This window comes from Ambystoma mexicanum, chromosome 6q (assembly GCF_040938575.1).
Source record: "Ambystoma mexicanum isolate Mex_15411 chromosome 6q, UKY_AmexF1_1, whole genome shotgun sequence".
In the NCBI taxonomy this organism is placed as follows: Eukaryota; Metazoa; Chordata; class Amphibia; order Caudata; family Ambystomatidae; genus Ambystoma; species Ambystoma mexicanum.
The window spans coordinates 1181074048-1181090765 of NC_090937.1; the positions used below are offsets into that span (position 1 = coordinate 1181074048).

General features: G+C 45.2%; 1 long non-coding RNA gene across 1 annotated transcript in view; it reads left to right on the forward strand.

The window, feature by feature from the left end:
• Positions 1–16718, forward strand: part of LOC138516575 (uncharacterized) — a 250151-nt gene that overhangs the window by 139251 nt on the left and 94182 nt on the right. Inside the window, exon 2 of the long non-coding RNA XR_011282287.1 lies at positions 14659–14771. This is a non-coding gene — a long non-coding RNA (uncharacterized lncRNA). The remainder of the gene's footprint in view (positions 1–14658; positions 14772–16718) is intronic.

Consider the following 16718-nt stretch of genomic DNA (forward strand, 5'->3'; position numbering starts at 1 on the left):
TTGTTTAAAGCACATATCTTTGCCCGTTGCAGGATACAACAATGTAAGGTACCCCTGTGCTTTTGGGCAGTGTGAATGCTGTTCCAAGTCCACTGACAGTTGCACAGTCCGCGGACGATATGGCACCGTGGTGGGGGCAGGTGGGTCAGTATGATGTAAGGGACATGTAGAAAAATTAACGGTATCCTGGTAAAAACCCATGAAATTCAGTCAAAAAACTTTGTTAAAGGGATGTTATGGTTAAGTTCCACTAGTAAAAACCTAACACAATCAGTGGAAAAACGTTCTTAAAGGATTATTATGGTTACAAGTAAAATTGAAAACCCCCAGAAATTCGCCAGTTATGGTAAGCTAAGCAACCATAACTCGCGCCACCACCGTGCACTGATAAAACTAACACCCATGACATCACAAATATCATTGATGGCATCACTGATGACATCACATATGAAATTAATTTTGATGAAAAGTCCCTACAAGGGGTTGTGTTTACAATGTTGGAAACAAGATGTCAGGGGTGATCGGGAGAACTATCATGAATTATTTAATCTATTAAAGAATGTACTCATCTACACAAACATTATATTGGAGTGTTGTTGTTAATACAAGAACCTAATCATACAGAAACATAAGCAATGGCTGCAGCATGCACCATATAAGTACAATATTTAAAATCATGTAATTTTGGATAGTAAAAGAATGAATGCTAAACTGGATTGATTAGTGGGACGCTAGGTTCACTCTTGGGGAGGGGAACTGATGAAGGGGAAAGTGGAGTACAACATCTAACAAACGTGTCCCCAAATTTCGCAGTGCTTGTTTGGCAAGGCCAAACTATTTCAAAAGTTATCACAACTTTTGAGGGAGTTAGGAGTTCAAGTAAGTATCGTGACAACTCAACCCCCATACTCCTATTTTTCATAGGATTTGGCAGGTTTGCTGAAGCGGGTCTGAGGTTGCTTTTCCCACTGTCAGTCTCAGCCCTTGATCCCTAGGGGTTACAGGTTGAGAACTTCTCTGGTCGGGCACTAATGCTGGTGCAATGCCTTCCAGTTGAAAGAAAACGAAAGAATTTGATGCAAGGCCCCTCTGATGACCGGACTGGATGCAGGTAAGCAGTTTCGGACATCGGCCATGATGCACAGCGTCACAAAAGGATTAACCTACCATGGTCAGACCTCGCCTCGATCTTGAAGTCCCCTTAGTTGGTAGACACAACCATTGTAGCAGGTGGATCCCCCAAAGTTCCAGGGCCACGCTGCGGAAGAGTGACGTCTGCAGCTTTGTAGCCCAAACTTTGTTCTGGGTATCCAGGGGCTCTTCGCAGGACTCAGAGCTGATGTCGAATGGATGGTCCCTCCACTCAAATGGTCAAAGCTCTTTCTTAGGACTCCTGAAGATCACCTACAGGTTATGGCTCTTCCAGGTCAGCAGCAGAAGTTAGTTGCCAGGCTTTCTAAGAAGTCCACAGGCTCCTTCAGGTTTCTTCCAGGACCTCTGAAGAATTGGATGCAGGTATCCTCTTATTCAAAATGCAGGTAAGAGTTGAAACTCTCACTAGCCAATTTTCGCGCACATACCCGAGCAGTGGTCCAATCAGGACCACTGGTGACACAGCTCATGCATACCATTCAGACAGTGAAACTAGTTGGTGGATTGGGACCAGACCATCCAAACCTACTTCCTGGCATCAAACAAACATGGCCCTGCAGTAGCCTGTGAAAAGCCTCAGCTTTCTCCAGAATTGGATCTTTCTTGGATTCCCATGCTGTGAATATTTTCCATGGTCAGGCTGGCAAAACTTCTGTAACCTTAACATAGTGTTTTCCTATGGAAAATCTTGACACTGAGTGTCCTATCGACGTCTTTTTTGGGTGCACCAATAGGACGTCTAGTATAAATATCCCTGTCCCTGTGGCTTCCCTTCAGATTTCAACCATCTCCAAACTGTTGGGATCACCTCTTGTTTTCTCTTGAGAAAATTGCTCTTCGTGTTCTACACGTGCTTTCGCTGGTTGTTTCTTTCCAGGCCCAGTATGTCATCAGTGGGCCTGAAGAAATCGTTGTTTTTGGCTGTGTGTGACCTAAGGCCCAAAGACCATCTATGATGTGGATGCGCCTGCAGACTGTCTTTATTGCCTATATCCCAATCATTCCAAGAACAACTGTGAGGTTTGTCGAGGCTTCTCACAGAAGACGCTGAAGGACTGCAATCGGTGTTTGATTTGCTGGCTAAACGAGGGGATTTACCCGGGTTAGGAGTTTGGTTCGGCCCGCGGGGGCAAGTCCTCTACTATGGCGGAGAAGGTGATGTCTTCACTCCCGAGGGCTCGGTCGGCGGAACCCCCTTCTAAGAAGCAGCGCACGGCAGGGGCAGCGTCGGAGGTGGGGAAAGGATGGGAGTCATCTGGCGCCAGGTCAGTGCATCAGAGTAGAGGGTCGAGCGGTCCCTCTCAGGAGAAGGCTCCCAGGGTTGGAAAATTTAAGGACGTGAGTTCCAGGCCAGAGAAGTCAGCGACGCTGTCGCACAAGTCCTTGGCGGCTGATAAGGAGAAGGAGCTTGTCATCAAAGGACCGGCCCATTCCTCTTCAGGCTGTGAGTCTTCCAAACATCAATCCAGCTCCACGTCCAAATGGTCCACTTTGCCAGAGAAGGCCAGGGCGGTGGTGACCTTGGTTCCATCGCAGAGGAGCTCGTCTACGGAAGTCCCTCCATTGACAGTGGTGACAACTGCTCCGTCGTCGACCGTACTGGATTCCTTGTCGGCAACCACAGCAGCAGGTGCACCATTGACTTCAGAGGTGCCGTGGAAGTTGGGGTCCGGCCTTGGGCCTTTGCTCCTGTTGGAGATTCTGCAGCAAGACCCCACGAAGTATGACTTGGACTCGAGTCCGGAAGAGGAAAGTCATCAGTTTTTTTATCCGTTGGCGTTGGATCTGCAGCTGGCAGGGCTGTCCACGTCGGTAGGCCTATGTGCTTTCCCGCCACAGTACCCATTAGTGAATCCACACTTGATGCTGTCCATGCAGGTGCTGACCACACTGCAGTCGCTGTTGGGGCAGTTGGATGCACGGCTCCCAGTCCCACCGAGCGGGTTGTGCCGTGACAAGGTGCGGGTGCCCCTCGCCCAGGCCTTCCGCATACGTCACCTACGGTTCAGCCACTGGTGCGGTCTCCGGTTGGTTTCACCCCTCCCCGGACACATCCAGAAGAAGGGGAGCTGGTGGATTCTGATCCTGATAGTGTTCCATGTGACACTCTATCGACGACGTTGCCGTCGCCCAGGCGGGCGGATGCCTAGGATACCGATCCAGAGGTGGATCCCCCGAGCAGCCCGGCTAAGCCCTCTCCACCAGATGATGCCAGTGCCTTTCATGCAATGATGGCCAATGCTTGTCAAGAGTTTGGCCTTACTCCAGAAGAGGAGCGAAAGGACTGTTTTTTGTTCAATTACATGGGGAAGAGGCGGAAGGCAGTCTTGTCTGTCCCCATTTTAGAGCATGTGTGACAAGAAGGGCTACGCACAATGCACCATCCGTTCTCAGAACCTGCGGTCAAAGGCCGTTTGGAGAAGAAGTTTAAGGCGCCAGAGTCTTCACCCAAGTGCCTCACGTCCCACCCGCACTGGAGTCAGTGGTGGCTGGTCGTAAGGTGCATAGTCAGCACAAGTGGGTGATGCCCCCAGACAATGAGGCCCAAAAGCAGGATGCGTTCAGCAAGTAGGTGCTTACGGTAAGGGCTACAACAGTCAAGGGGACAAACTCTTTGGCCATTATGGCTCGATATAACAGAGCAACAAAGGAAGGAGGCAATGTTACTGGTTTGAGGGGGGGAGAAAGCCTCCAACCACAGCATTAACATTGCGGTGGACCTGCCAGAGTAGGGGTTCAAACAGATCAACAATGGTGTGGTTCTCTGTATGCAGGCCTGTCTGCGCTGTACTGATTTCTGGTCTGAGGTGCAACACAAGGTGGTAGACATGCCATGTGAAGGGGAACAGCTGTTTGGTGCAAAAATTGACGAGGCATTGAAAGGAATGAAGAAGACTCGGATACTGTGAGGTCACTGGGCACGCTGCAGAGTGGACGCTCTTTCTGCCACTTTAGTGCATTTCAAGGAGCCTCTGGAAATGCCAGATTTGCAGGTTCCCACGACAGGGACTACGTTCGCCCCAGTTATTTCACCCAAGTGTTCCGACGTTCTTTCCAGTCCGCACCGGACCAAGGACTTTCAAGTGCAACGCATGAGGCGTCCAGTGGCCTCGGCTAGTAAAGGCTGGCAGTGCAAGCCTCAGCAATGACTGCCATATAGGCAGTCAACTATGCTGAAGGGTGGCGCACCATGTCAACGAGCGGCATTTAATTACGGCGGGGTGCTGGATGCAGTACGTTATAGCCACTCGTTGGAGTTTTGGTGCCCGCAACTCCCAATTCCACCAGTGAAGGTGTCTCAGCCGCATATATCAATCTTTTGGCAGGAAGTGCCTCTGGTGTTGGAAAAAGGGGCCATCGAACCAAGTCCCAGTGTCAGAACAAGGACAGGGGGTGTACTCCCGGTATTTTGTAATCAAAAAATCAAATGGAAAGTGGCAGCCTATTCTGGACCTTCGGCCGTTGAACAAGAATCTGCAGCGCCTGAAGTTCAAGATGCTGACGTTGCAGGATGTCATATGCTCGGTCCAGCAAGGAGAATTATTGGCCTCATTGGACCTCACGGATGCCAACTTCCACATCACAATGCTTCCCAAACATCGCAAGTTCCTAAGGTTCGTGGTCGGCGTTGATTATTTCCAGTTTCGGGTTTTCCGGTTTGGCCTCAAGTCGGCTCCTAGGACCGTCACCAAGTGCCTGACTCCAGTGGCGGCCTCTCCTCAAAGGACGTCAGAGTCTCTCCAGGCAGCAATGCTCCTGTTACAGCGGCTGGGCTTTGCGGTCAACTTTGCAAAATCTTGTCTGTCACCATCCAGGGACTTGGCTTTCTTAGGGGCCTAGTTTCACACGCAGCACAATCTGGTGAAGCCGTTGGTCGACAGAATACAGAAGCTGATCTCCAGGGCAGCCTCGTGGGGGCCATGAACGTCGGTCATGGTCCGAGGGTACATGTCTCTTCAAAGGTCCATGGCGTCCGGCATCCTTCTCATCCCGAACTGTCATCTGTTTATGAGGCCAGTGCAGGAGTTTCTTGCCGCCAGGTGGTCGCAAAGCCTCAGTTCCTGGAACGACAAGGTGGTTGTCTCCCGAGCTTTGGCAGAGGCCCTGTGGTGGTGGACTCGCTCCGACAACATTGTGAGGGGCATGCCCATGGTGTAGCCGGAATTTTGATACACGATCGTGATGGACGCGTCCCAGGTGGGTTGGGGTGCGCACCTCAACCAGTTTCAGGTTCAGGGCATGTGGACTCTCAAGGATGCATCATTACACATCAACGTTCTGAAGTTGAAGGCAGTGCACTGGGCTCTGAAGTCTTTTCTGCCTCTCATTCAGGGTACAGTGGTCCGCATTCTGACAGACAACACCACCTCAATGTTTTACCTGCGCAAGCAGGGCGGTGCACACTCATGGGTCCTGTGCCAGTAGTCTCAGGTGGTCTGGCATTGGGCCATTGCTCATGGGATTCACATCACTGCTTACCATCTACCATCTACAATATTCAGGCGGCTGCTCTCAGCAGGGACACAGGTCAGCTGCACGAATGGAAGCTGAAGGACACCCAGGTTGTGAGAATTTTCAGGAAATGGGGGTCTCCCCCTCTGGACTTGTTCGCCAGCCCGGAAAACAAGCAGTGGCTGCTTTTTGCCAGCATTCAGACTCGAGGGGGGACACGTTCTCATTCTCGTAGACGGGTCTGTTCAATATGCATTTCCTCTATTCGGAGAACGATCGAAATGGTCCGCAAGGTCCAGTGTAGGGTTATCCTGGTGGCCCCATTTTGGCCTATGCAAATTTGGTTCTCGGATCTACTTCACCTTGAGGTGAACGACCTGCTTCATCTGGGGTCGGAGGTGGATCGGCTGTCACAGGACGACGGAAAGGTGTGGCATCACGACACAGGCCCTCTCAGTCTTGCGGTGTGGCTCCTGACCACTCTGAATTTGGAAATCTAGAAATCCTGCAGGATTGCCGTCGGCTCTTGGCTGCGGCAAGGCCGCCATCTACCAACGTGTAGTACAGTCGAAAGTGGACCAGGTACTGTGCCTGGTACGCAGAGCAACCGGATCGTACCAACCATAGACGACATCGCCAAAGAAAAACCTTCCACGCCTTCACGTAAAAAAACAATGGCAAAATGGTTCACCCCACTATTCAGCGCAATGAAAAGGAAAAACCGAAAACTAGACCTAGAATGGAGAATCAAAAACAACACTGCAAATAAACTGAAATTTCTCTACAACATATATCCGCTCATACAAAAAGGAAATACAAAAGGTGAAGAGGAAACACTACGACAACTGAATCTTCAAAGCACCAACACCCAAAAACAACTCTTCAAATGGTAAATGAAATGAAAAACCCACTGGGATGCAACAACACGCTAATACCATCGAGGAAACTATGCAATGACCTAGCAGACCACTTCCAAAACAAAATCATCAACATCCACCAAACCATACAAGGCAGACCACGCGATCATATTACAGACTCCACCTATCCTCATGAGGAACATCCAAACAAACTAAGAAGCTTCCCCGAAATATCATTGGAGACTTTCGTCAAACTGATAAATCAAAGCAGCAATTCAGGCTCTCCCGAGGACCTCTGCCCCCCGGACATAGGCACATCAATTCTCAAGCGAGGAACTCCCAAGGAATACCAAAGGAATGTCCTCAACCTTTCAATCTCAACAGGTAAAGTGCCACACTCCTTGAAATTAGCGTACATAAGGCCGCTACTCAAAGATACAGCAGGAAAAGTAGAGGACCTCTCCAACTACAGACCCATCTCCAACATCCCGTACATAGCCAAACTGCTTGAACGTACATATACAAAACAACCCAAGAATTGATAGAAGAGCACTGCCTACTAGACCAAGCAAAAGTAGGCTTTAGACCAATGAGATGAACGGAATCAGCACTCCTCTCAATATGGATGACCTAAAGGCAAATGCAGATTCTGACAACAGTACCCCTTTGATACTTCTAGATCTCTCTGCGGCATTCAACACAGTCAACCGGTATCTGGTCAATGCATCGAATGCAATAGCATTGAATGCCAAACCAGAGAAAAAAGAAGCATTGAAAAAAAGCATTGAATGCTTTTTTTTAAAGGGAAAGAGTTTAGTTTAATTAAAATGGGTTTTAAACGTTAAAAAAGGTGAGTTGGGGGAAGGGGTGAACACCCCATTAAAAATAACCTGGAAAAGAAATGCATTTGATGCTTTTTTTTCTCTGTTATGGCATTCAATGCTATTGCATTTGATCCAATGACTATAAACCCAGTCAACCATGACATACTCATAACGAGAATAGAAGGACTGGGGATAACAGACACTGCCCTACCATGGATCAAATTCTTCCTAACAAATAGAACGGAAACCATATGGATGAAACCTTTCAAGTCCAACCAAAGACACTCTACATGCGGAGTACCACAAGGATCATCTTTCTCCCCGCTATTATTCAACAACTACCTATCTCTATTGATCAAAATCATAAAAAGACACGCCCTCACCTATTACAACTACACCGAAGACATACAAATAATCTTCAAAATACAAGACACCCAAGAAGAAAACACAACACTTGAGATCTTGTGATGTATTACAACTGGATGAATTCGAACCACCTCAAAATTAACCCAGGCAAAACAGAGATAATGATCTTCACATAAAACGGAGGAGACAGCAACTACATCCCTTGGCCAAGAGAACTCGGTACATCCCCAGCACCATTGTCAATTGAAGAACACCTGGGGGTCCTGATGGACGACAATCTCACTCTAGAGCCACAAGTAAATGATCTACTCAAGAAATGCTACTTTCTCTTGCGAGCGGCAAAAAGGATCCTACAGTTCCTGTCATTCGCCAACAAAATACTCACCATCATTGCTCTTGTCATGTCCAGAGTAGACTACGCCAATAGCCTATACCTGGGTATGCCTGAACGACTTATAAAAAAAAAACTACAATGCATATAAAATGCGGCAGCCAGACTGCTTCTCAAACTACCCCGAAGAGAACACATCACACCTGTGCTAAAACACTACATTGGCTACCAATAAAACAACAAATAAAATTCACATCAATGTGCATCACGCACAGAGCAATACACAACCAAGGCGCAGAATTCCTGAGAGATAAATTACGCCTACATCAGCAACAAGAATGCTCAGATCAAGCAACGGCATCCGCCTGGAACCGAAACCCTACAACAAAAGAACTGGAGGATCCTCTTTCTCTCACCAGGCACTGAAAACTTGGAACGACTTACCAAAAAATATACGGAAAACAAAGAAACCAACTACTATTCAGGAAACTGCTCAAATCCTGGCTCTTCACAACTAGAAGACCACCCACAGGGACACACATATAGCTAAAACAAAGAAGAACGAAGATACCAATCCCGGTCCCCACCAAGCAATCAACTACAAACATAATCTAAAGAACACACTCCACGACATACCAAACCACACAATGAGAGATATCCATGAGAGGAGGACACTAAAGACTGATTACATAGGCAGACCAAGACGGAAGCACTTGGACGTTTCATCCTTGCCCTGTACCACACTCAAGCTCCAACAGACCTATTCCACATAGATAGAAAGGGAATAGGGACAACCCAACCCCCAGCTTCAATACCTAAGGAGGAGAATAGACACACTAAATCCCATTATACAAAGCTCATTAGAATACAACAGCACCCACAACAGTCAGACGTTCAAGAAAGGATAATAGCAACTAATCCCACCAATACTAATACAAATTAAATTGAACAAGATGTGCCACAACCAGGATTCTCATGCCACTAATCCTACCTTCAAATCTCTGCATACCTAACTCACCTGAAAATTCACACAAACAACTCTTACCCAGCAAACCGCACGCACTTTATCACACTGCATCAACAACAAACCAGCAAAACATAAACAGCACCAACAGCATACGTGATCTCACCCCGGTCCAATACTTACACCAAAGCTCAGCGCATAGTGTATACCGAACTGACGCCGCCAACAGAACACCACTTCTCTCACTCTCCTACTCCCTCTTCTCCCGACTAACCCAACCCCTCCCCCTTCTTGTTTTACAGATCCGCCAGAGCACCTGGGGACCAACTCCGTTGGTGACGGTGCGCGATATAAATACCTTTAGCATTTAACATATAGTGGGGAGGGCATGGTGATGGTGCCAACATGTCTGGGATGAAAAAGGGCTGCTTTGTTCGCAATCAACTATGCTGATCTTGAAGTTGGCCACTGAGTTCAAGTTGATAACCAGGTGTAGGCCACATGGTTAGGATCGAAGGTAGGGTGGTGCCAATTGATGTTAACGAATTGCTTTGCAGCATTCCATGATGGACGAGGACGTTACCCATGTGTGCTGAAGTGAAGCGAGAAGACAGCAGAACCAATTGGAGGATGGGCTATATGTAATCATTAGTATGTAAATGGGCAGCAGCCAAAGAATGTGGAGATTAATACTGTATATCGAGTGTGTCATAAGTGAAGATTTGTGTGCTTAGAACCTAAATCTTGTACGAAAGACAGCAAAGTGTTCCTTGGCAGTGGATTTGTCATCTTATTCTTTTCTTTCTCGAAAAAGGGTGAACTTAGCTTTTTCGCTAGTGGGTTTTATTTTCTTGGTCTGATCGCCGGGAGTTGCCAAACAGAATGTAGATGGAACGACAATAATAACCTCTCTTATATAGCTCAACATCAAAAGGCAAAATCAATTCTAAAATCAAATCAGAACTAAAATGGATATTTGACATTGCATATGTTTTGAATGGCAATTGATCAACAATAGCAATGTCGACAGAGGAAATAACATTTGGGGGGAATCATTCTGTGTAATAGATGCCTTATAGCAGCAGGGTTTAAAGCAGGGTACTGAGTTTGAGAAAATAAGCTTTTTATTTGCGGAACCTGATAAGTAGCTCTCCCAGGGATAGCTGAAAGGACTAAAGACTGACTCGTTAATTCAGGAGTAACCCGACAGGTTTTATAAGTACCAGTCAGAACGCTTTTAGAAGTATGCATAAAGGAAGATGGGACAAAAGGATTCTATTTTAAGTAAAGCATCCAATCAGAAATTGCAACTTAACAAGTGAAAACTGCATTATTTAGGTTCCAACATATCAGCAATATCTAGAAGCATAAAAGAGCCACAAACAGAATCCATCTAGAATTTGCCCAATCCAACTATTATCAGTCCGCTGCAATCCTTTTCTGGGGCAACAGGATACTGCCACCAGTGGGAACTAGGTTATGCTACAATAGTGAATCCATAACGAGAGATGACTCACTTGCATACGCCAGAACTATTACAGTGGTCAGAAGCGGCAGAGAAAGCCTTTGCAGAAATAAAAAAAGACCCAGCCAGTGCACATGCACTTGGATTGCCTGATAACTAAAAGCTATTCATGCTATATTGCCATGATATAAAGGGGTATAGACAAGCAGTATTGACACACAACATGGTGATAAACATCTACCAATTACTTACTTTAGAACTGCATTAGTCAGTGACCACTGCTGCACTATCAGTGCAGAGCACAGAGATCACCCCTTGTTGCATCAGTGCAAGTAACCACACTGCTGATAAAAAGATCCAACATTTGTCAGCTTCCATACTCACTAAATAAGAACTCATTTTACTAAATGTGTCCAATGTATCTCTCTCATGACATTCAGCGTTAAATCTAGCCCCACTGTTATCATGACCGACAGATGGGGAGTCCCTTGATTGTCTTAACTACAGTTACACTCACTAATTGATGCCAAGAATTATCAGATGTCCTGTGGTCAAACTCTGATGTGGACTACTATGTGGATGGTTTGTTTCTATACAACCAGTCTAGCCATTTCTCACTGTGCATTTTGTATTGGGCATCTTCGATAAAGCAAGCATGATACGTGTTATTATTTAGCTAAACTGGCATTTCAATGCAGCCAGTCGAACCATTTCTTATTGTGGTATGACATTTTATTGGGCATCTTTGGTAAAGCAAGCATGATAAGTGTTATTATGAAGCAAGACTGGCATTTTTTCAAAACCAGGCTAGCCATTTCTTACTGTGGCATGACATTTTACATTGGGCTTCTTTGATAAATCAAACATAAGTGCTATTAGCCTGGCACTTTGGTGCAGCTAATTTGGACATTTTCGATACTGTGGAATGCATTTTCAATGGTAAAGCCAACTGGAGTACGTTCCTATGTGGGGATACTGCCATATATTGGCAGAACATACTGTGGGATATTTTGACTCGCTCAGATGTGCCTCACTACATCACTATACTGCAATGGTGAAAGAAACAGCTGAAAATGACTGCGCTGACTCCTGTGCGCGCCAAGATTGTTAAAACTGTGTTTGTGTCACAACCAGAAAATGGCTGCACACCCCTGCCACACACATATCAGGTGGGGTGAAAACCGAGACCTCACAGCAGGAGTGTGCCAGTGGGCTCTGCAACATTTTACATGGAGCAAAGTGAATGAAGCAGCATCATGGTGCTGAAAACCCCCAAAATGCCTTTTAAATTGACACTTTCCCAATCTTAAAAAGTGCAGCTTGGCGCTGAATCCATTCATTTCTCATAAACCACTATGATCTAAAAAGGGCCCTGCAATACCCAGGATTATTCTTTGTGGCTCACAGGAACCGGGCCTCATTGAATGACAACTCCTGGCAACAGTATCCTTTGAAAAGCAAACCAGGGACTGTGTTTTTCATTTTCCACGGGATGGCTAAAACTTTGCAACAAGTATCAAGAATCAGCTATGCAGAGAGAGACTCTAAACAAATGTCTGCTACATGTATCCATGCTGCAAAACAATTCTAGCACTCAAAACAAGAAATGTAAACTGCACAAAGTGTATATTTACTGAGATCAAAACAGAATTTAAAGGAATAATAAAATGGGCTTTTTCCTGACTGAAGGGTGAAAATCTCCTATTTCAAAAGTACATTGTTGTATCAAGGCTTAGTTACTTAAGAAATGTAAAAGGATTTGTAATGGTAAAGACACATTTATAAACTGTTTTAATTCTATATGTTTAAAGTTAAGATTTAAAACTATAAATCAAAGCTCAACCCAGTTTGAATGGCAAAGTACATTTAAAAGGGGAAAAAAACTTGCTCTGTCAGTGCTGACCCTGAGAAAGGATGACACCTCAACTGCTGGAACAGGAAAAGGCTAATTGCTGGCTGGAGGCTTGGAATCCCCCGTACAATGGGGCCTTTCAAGTCACATTAGACATTTGTCTTTGCCCCAGGCCAAGACAATAGCAGGCTAAGACACTCAACCTTCCAGTGGGGGGGGGCAGGAAGCTTCCCTCTCAAGGAAGAGGACCCCTACCCTGCTTCAAAGGATTTGACACTTGTTTACAGATGGAAGAAATAAAGAAAACCCTGCTTAAGTGACAATGGACTTCCTTTTGGTTTTAAAATGCCTATTTTGCAACTGAACTTCAAGACATTTAACTTTGCCACAAGAAGGAGGAAACATGTGAAAAGTGCATAATCATTATTCTAAATTTATGCGATTCATTTGAAAACTTGGTAGAGCTTCTTACTGCGTAAGGAAAAGAAGTTATAAAGAATGACCGATTGTGCGAAAAGTATTAATGTATTAATGTTGCAAACATAACCTTCTGTACACATATCCCAGGGGTAATCGCACATCTGTGTACAAAACTGGGAAATGTTAGGCCAAATCTTTCATGGTTAAAATTTGCAAAATGCAGCAGAAAGACAAAACCAGGTCTCACAGATGTGGGACTTGGATTGAAATGTGACCCACGAGATATGTAACAAGTGCATCTGTTTTTTTAGTGGTCATAACTACATAAATATGTATTTGTGGGAAAGTTAGACTTTGGTCCCAATAGCTATGGGAGGTTTCCAGACATTGTAAAGATCACCTCATAAAACAAGATATCCATTTCTGTCATCCAATCAGCGAAAAGCAAGGCAGAGATTATGCTTTTGCCCAATCCTAGCAGTAGGGGATGGACAGTAGGACTGCCCCTGCCATATAATTTAGTGATGTCATTTGGCATGATAAAAAAGGGAACCTCACAACACACAGACAGACTGATTCCTGACTTTGTCCTGATTTTCTGCGTGGCGCACTGTTCCTGAATTCTCCATCCTTGTACCCGATTCTTGATTTCATTACAAAGCCAAGGCCTCAGCATTGCTGAACTCCTTTTCAGCTAGGCCTCAAAATTCTGAAACAAATTCCAAAACCCAAGGGAAGCATCTTGATCCAGTCTGGCTTGCTACTACTAAATGCTTGCCTGCTGAAACTCGCCCTCACACTGATCTCCCGTCTCCAGTAACCAGTGCAGTCCAGTGCAGTCTCCAGTCCAGGCCGTCCAGCCCAGTGACCAGAACCGCCCAGCTGACCCTGTCCCGCCAGACGTGCCCTGTTGTCCTTGGTTAGACCTGATCCGTGTGATGACCAGAACCCTTGACGGTCCAAAATCCTAAATAAACGACGACTGTAAGTATTAATAGGAAGCATAGCAAATCATAGCATACCTTGCCTTGTTTTGTTCCATCCCAATCTCTCAGTCATCCTATCATTACATTAAGAACTTCTAATATTGTCACAACCATTCTTGAAACCTTGCCTTGATTCTTTGCACTAGTGCTTAACTAATTTAAATAATTTTGCCTTGTGAAATCCCAAACCCTTAATCCTCCCTCGGGTAATCAGACTGAGTCAGCCTGGGAGGATGCGGAGGTGCTGGGGTTGGTACCGCGGATCAACTCTAGAGCTTACTGTGTCTCAATCTGGTCACCTAACCTGAATGCCCTAGTGTATAATAAAACTATCCTGGTAAAGATTGATTTCTGTTTTCTTTTTGGCGCCTTTATTTCCAAAAAAAAGCCTCTCATTCAACATTGCATAACTTACTCAATTTAATAGCTAGAGACTTCATTTCAACTCTATTATACCTAAGACCCATATCTACATTCCAACCTAAATACCAGATACCACACTCCAAATCAGTATATTTCACCCGTTTTTCTTAAAATCCTTTTGGTTAATTTTAGGCAGGAATCTACATTTCTGCAAAGTTTTACACGTGTGATTTTTGTTTTAATTTATTTTCAAACTTCCATTAAGATTCAAAGTGTTTAATCTTGCCCACAATATAGCTCATGATTGTTAGCATCTTTCCAGTGTTGCTCCCATAGAAATTTGTATTGATTTAAGGATTTTTACACACATTCATTGTTTTACACAGCCATTTTCGAATGTTGAGTAAAGTAAATAGACTGAGTTTGTAAATTAAATGTAGTTTTACTTTGTAGTATTTAAAGAACATGGTGTCTTCATAAGTTAAATATTTTAATTGCAACTTGGTTGAACTGGAACAGATTTAACATAAGCATGCGTTTGGTGTTATGTAAAAGTAAACCGTTTTTCCACAAGAAAGTGAAAGCATTTTCTGAAGTTTTCGCTGTCTCTTTTGTATGTTTAATAGCATGTTGCATTACGAAAGGCAATCCCAGATTTTCTACTGAGGGAGAGGCCTGAAGGGGTGATTCAAGTTCAGGGACGCCTGCAACCATGCCCCAACGCCTCCGCAGAGACCACGTGAGTGTAACAATAACCATACAATATACAAAGTCTTTTTCAGCACTGTCTCCTCTCCTACTTCCTTTGCCACCTGTGGTGTCCCCCAGGTTTCTATCCTCTCCCCTTGGCTCTTTAACATCTACCTTGCTCAGCTTGCATGCTCATCTCCTCCTTTTCCTCCAACTTCCAGTGTTATGCAGACGACACACAACTCTTTCAATATTCCTGCTGACCCTCTTGCACCCTCCATCATCCCGGACTGCCTATCTGCCATACAGTCCTGGTGCACCTACAACGATCTCTGCCTCAAAACCTGTAAAACTGAGATCTTTCCCATCGGGACCCCTGCTCCCTCCTTCATCCCTTCACTCTGGCCTTACTCCTTGAGCTCTCCCCGGCTCCTTCTTCTGAAGCCAGAAACCTTGGAGTCATCTTCGATTCCTCTCTCTCCTTCCTCCCTCACTCTCAGGACATTGCCAAGAAGTCCCACTTTCAGCTCTTCCTTCTCAAAGGAATTCTCACTTTTCTCACTTCCCCCCAGAGGCTCAATGTTACCCGAGCTCTGGTTCTCTCTAGGCATGACTACTGCAATAGGCTCGAATCTACCTTCTACCACTCTGCTACCCGTCCAGCTAATCCACAATAGGCAGCAAGACTTATCCTTGGCCTTAAACCCAGGGACTGCATCTCTCCTGCCCTAAAAAGTCTCCATTAGCTGCCAGTTGCTGCACAGATTAAATTGAAATCCCTCTGCATCATCCACAAGTCTGTCTGGGCCCGGGGACCTCACTTTCTTCATTGTTATCTTACTAAATACTCTCCCTGTAGACCACTACATTCCTCTGACACCAACTCTTTGTGTGTAAAGTGTTTCGGTAAACAGAGGGTAGGTGGTCGATCTCTTTCCTCAGCTGGCTCCCTCCAATGAAGAGCCTCCCCCTCCCTCTGCGTCTTGAGCAGGACTTTCTTAAATTATGGAAGCTCCTCAAGACTTTTCTCTTTACCAACTCCTTCCCATCTTCCCTCCTCTGTTAATCCCACAGTTGCTGTGAATGGGGTCCGGGCCCTTATGCATCCTTGGGGCCCCTGATCTCCCAATCTCCCAGCTCCTGTCTATCCTCAGCACTTGCCTTGGCACACTGTCCGCCCTGGAGTTTTGCACTTACACCTAACATGGCTGAAGGCCGTGTAGCCCTCAACATTCAAGCACTTCATCTGTGGATCACACATGAGCTCGGACACCCCAGCACTCACTTCCTCTTCCCTCCTCCTTGCTGCACTTACACATTCTGAATACTCACAAGGCATAGTAGGTTTGTAATTCTTTCCCTCCACTGCTTTAAATATTGTGTTTGTAATGTGTTTCACTCCCTTGTTCCCTCCTTCCCACTTTGAAACAATATTTTACTTGCTTTATAAGGGCCTAATAAGCAAATAATAAATAAACAATAAAAACATTATCTTAATCTTTTGTCTTTGTTGTGCCTGAGCTCTTTCATGCGTGACAACTTGAATACCACTGGTAGCTAATAAAATACAAAACATAGGCTTTTTTCAAAGCTTTCCTGTATATTTTCAGGTTTACCAATGTACTGAAAATACTCAGTGATGTTATTTTGGGGTAGACTAATAAAGTCCCTTTATGTACAATGCATAATTGAGAATTTCCCATTGACCATGTTTTTATATTTTAGAATATAACGCTCTGATTTTAGCATGTTTTAGGTATGCTTCCTTGGCTTTTCATTTTCTTTTCTGCTCCTTCAAAAGAATGAGGAATGGCAAGAGGGGGTAAAACCGCATGGATGGGAGAAAATGTTTAGTTGAGAGAGCATCCATAACATGAGGGAGTCCTATTTCGAGAGACTCACACTTGGTTGGTATTGATGTTCCAGTGTAGAGACTCCACTTTCAATATCCTAGTTGAAAGGCATTGCTGCTTGTCTCCTCTGTGTGTCCTTCAGT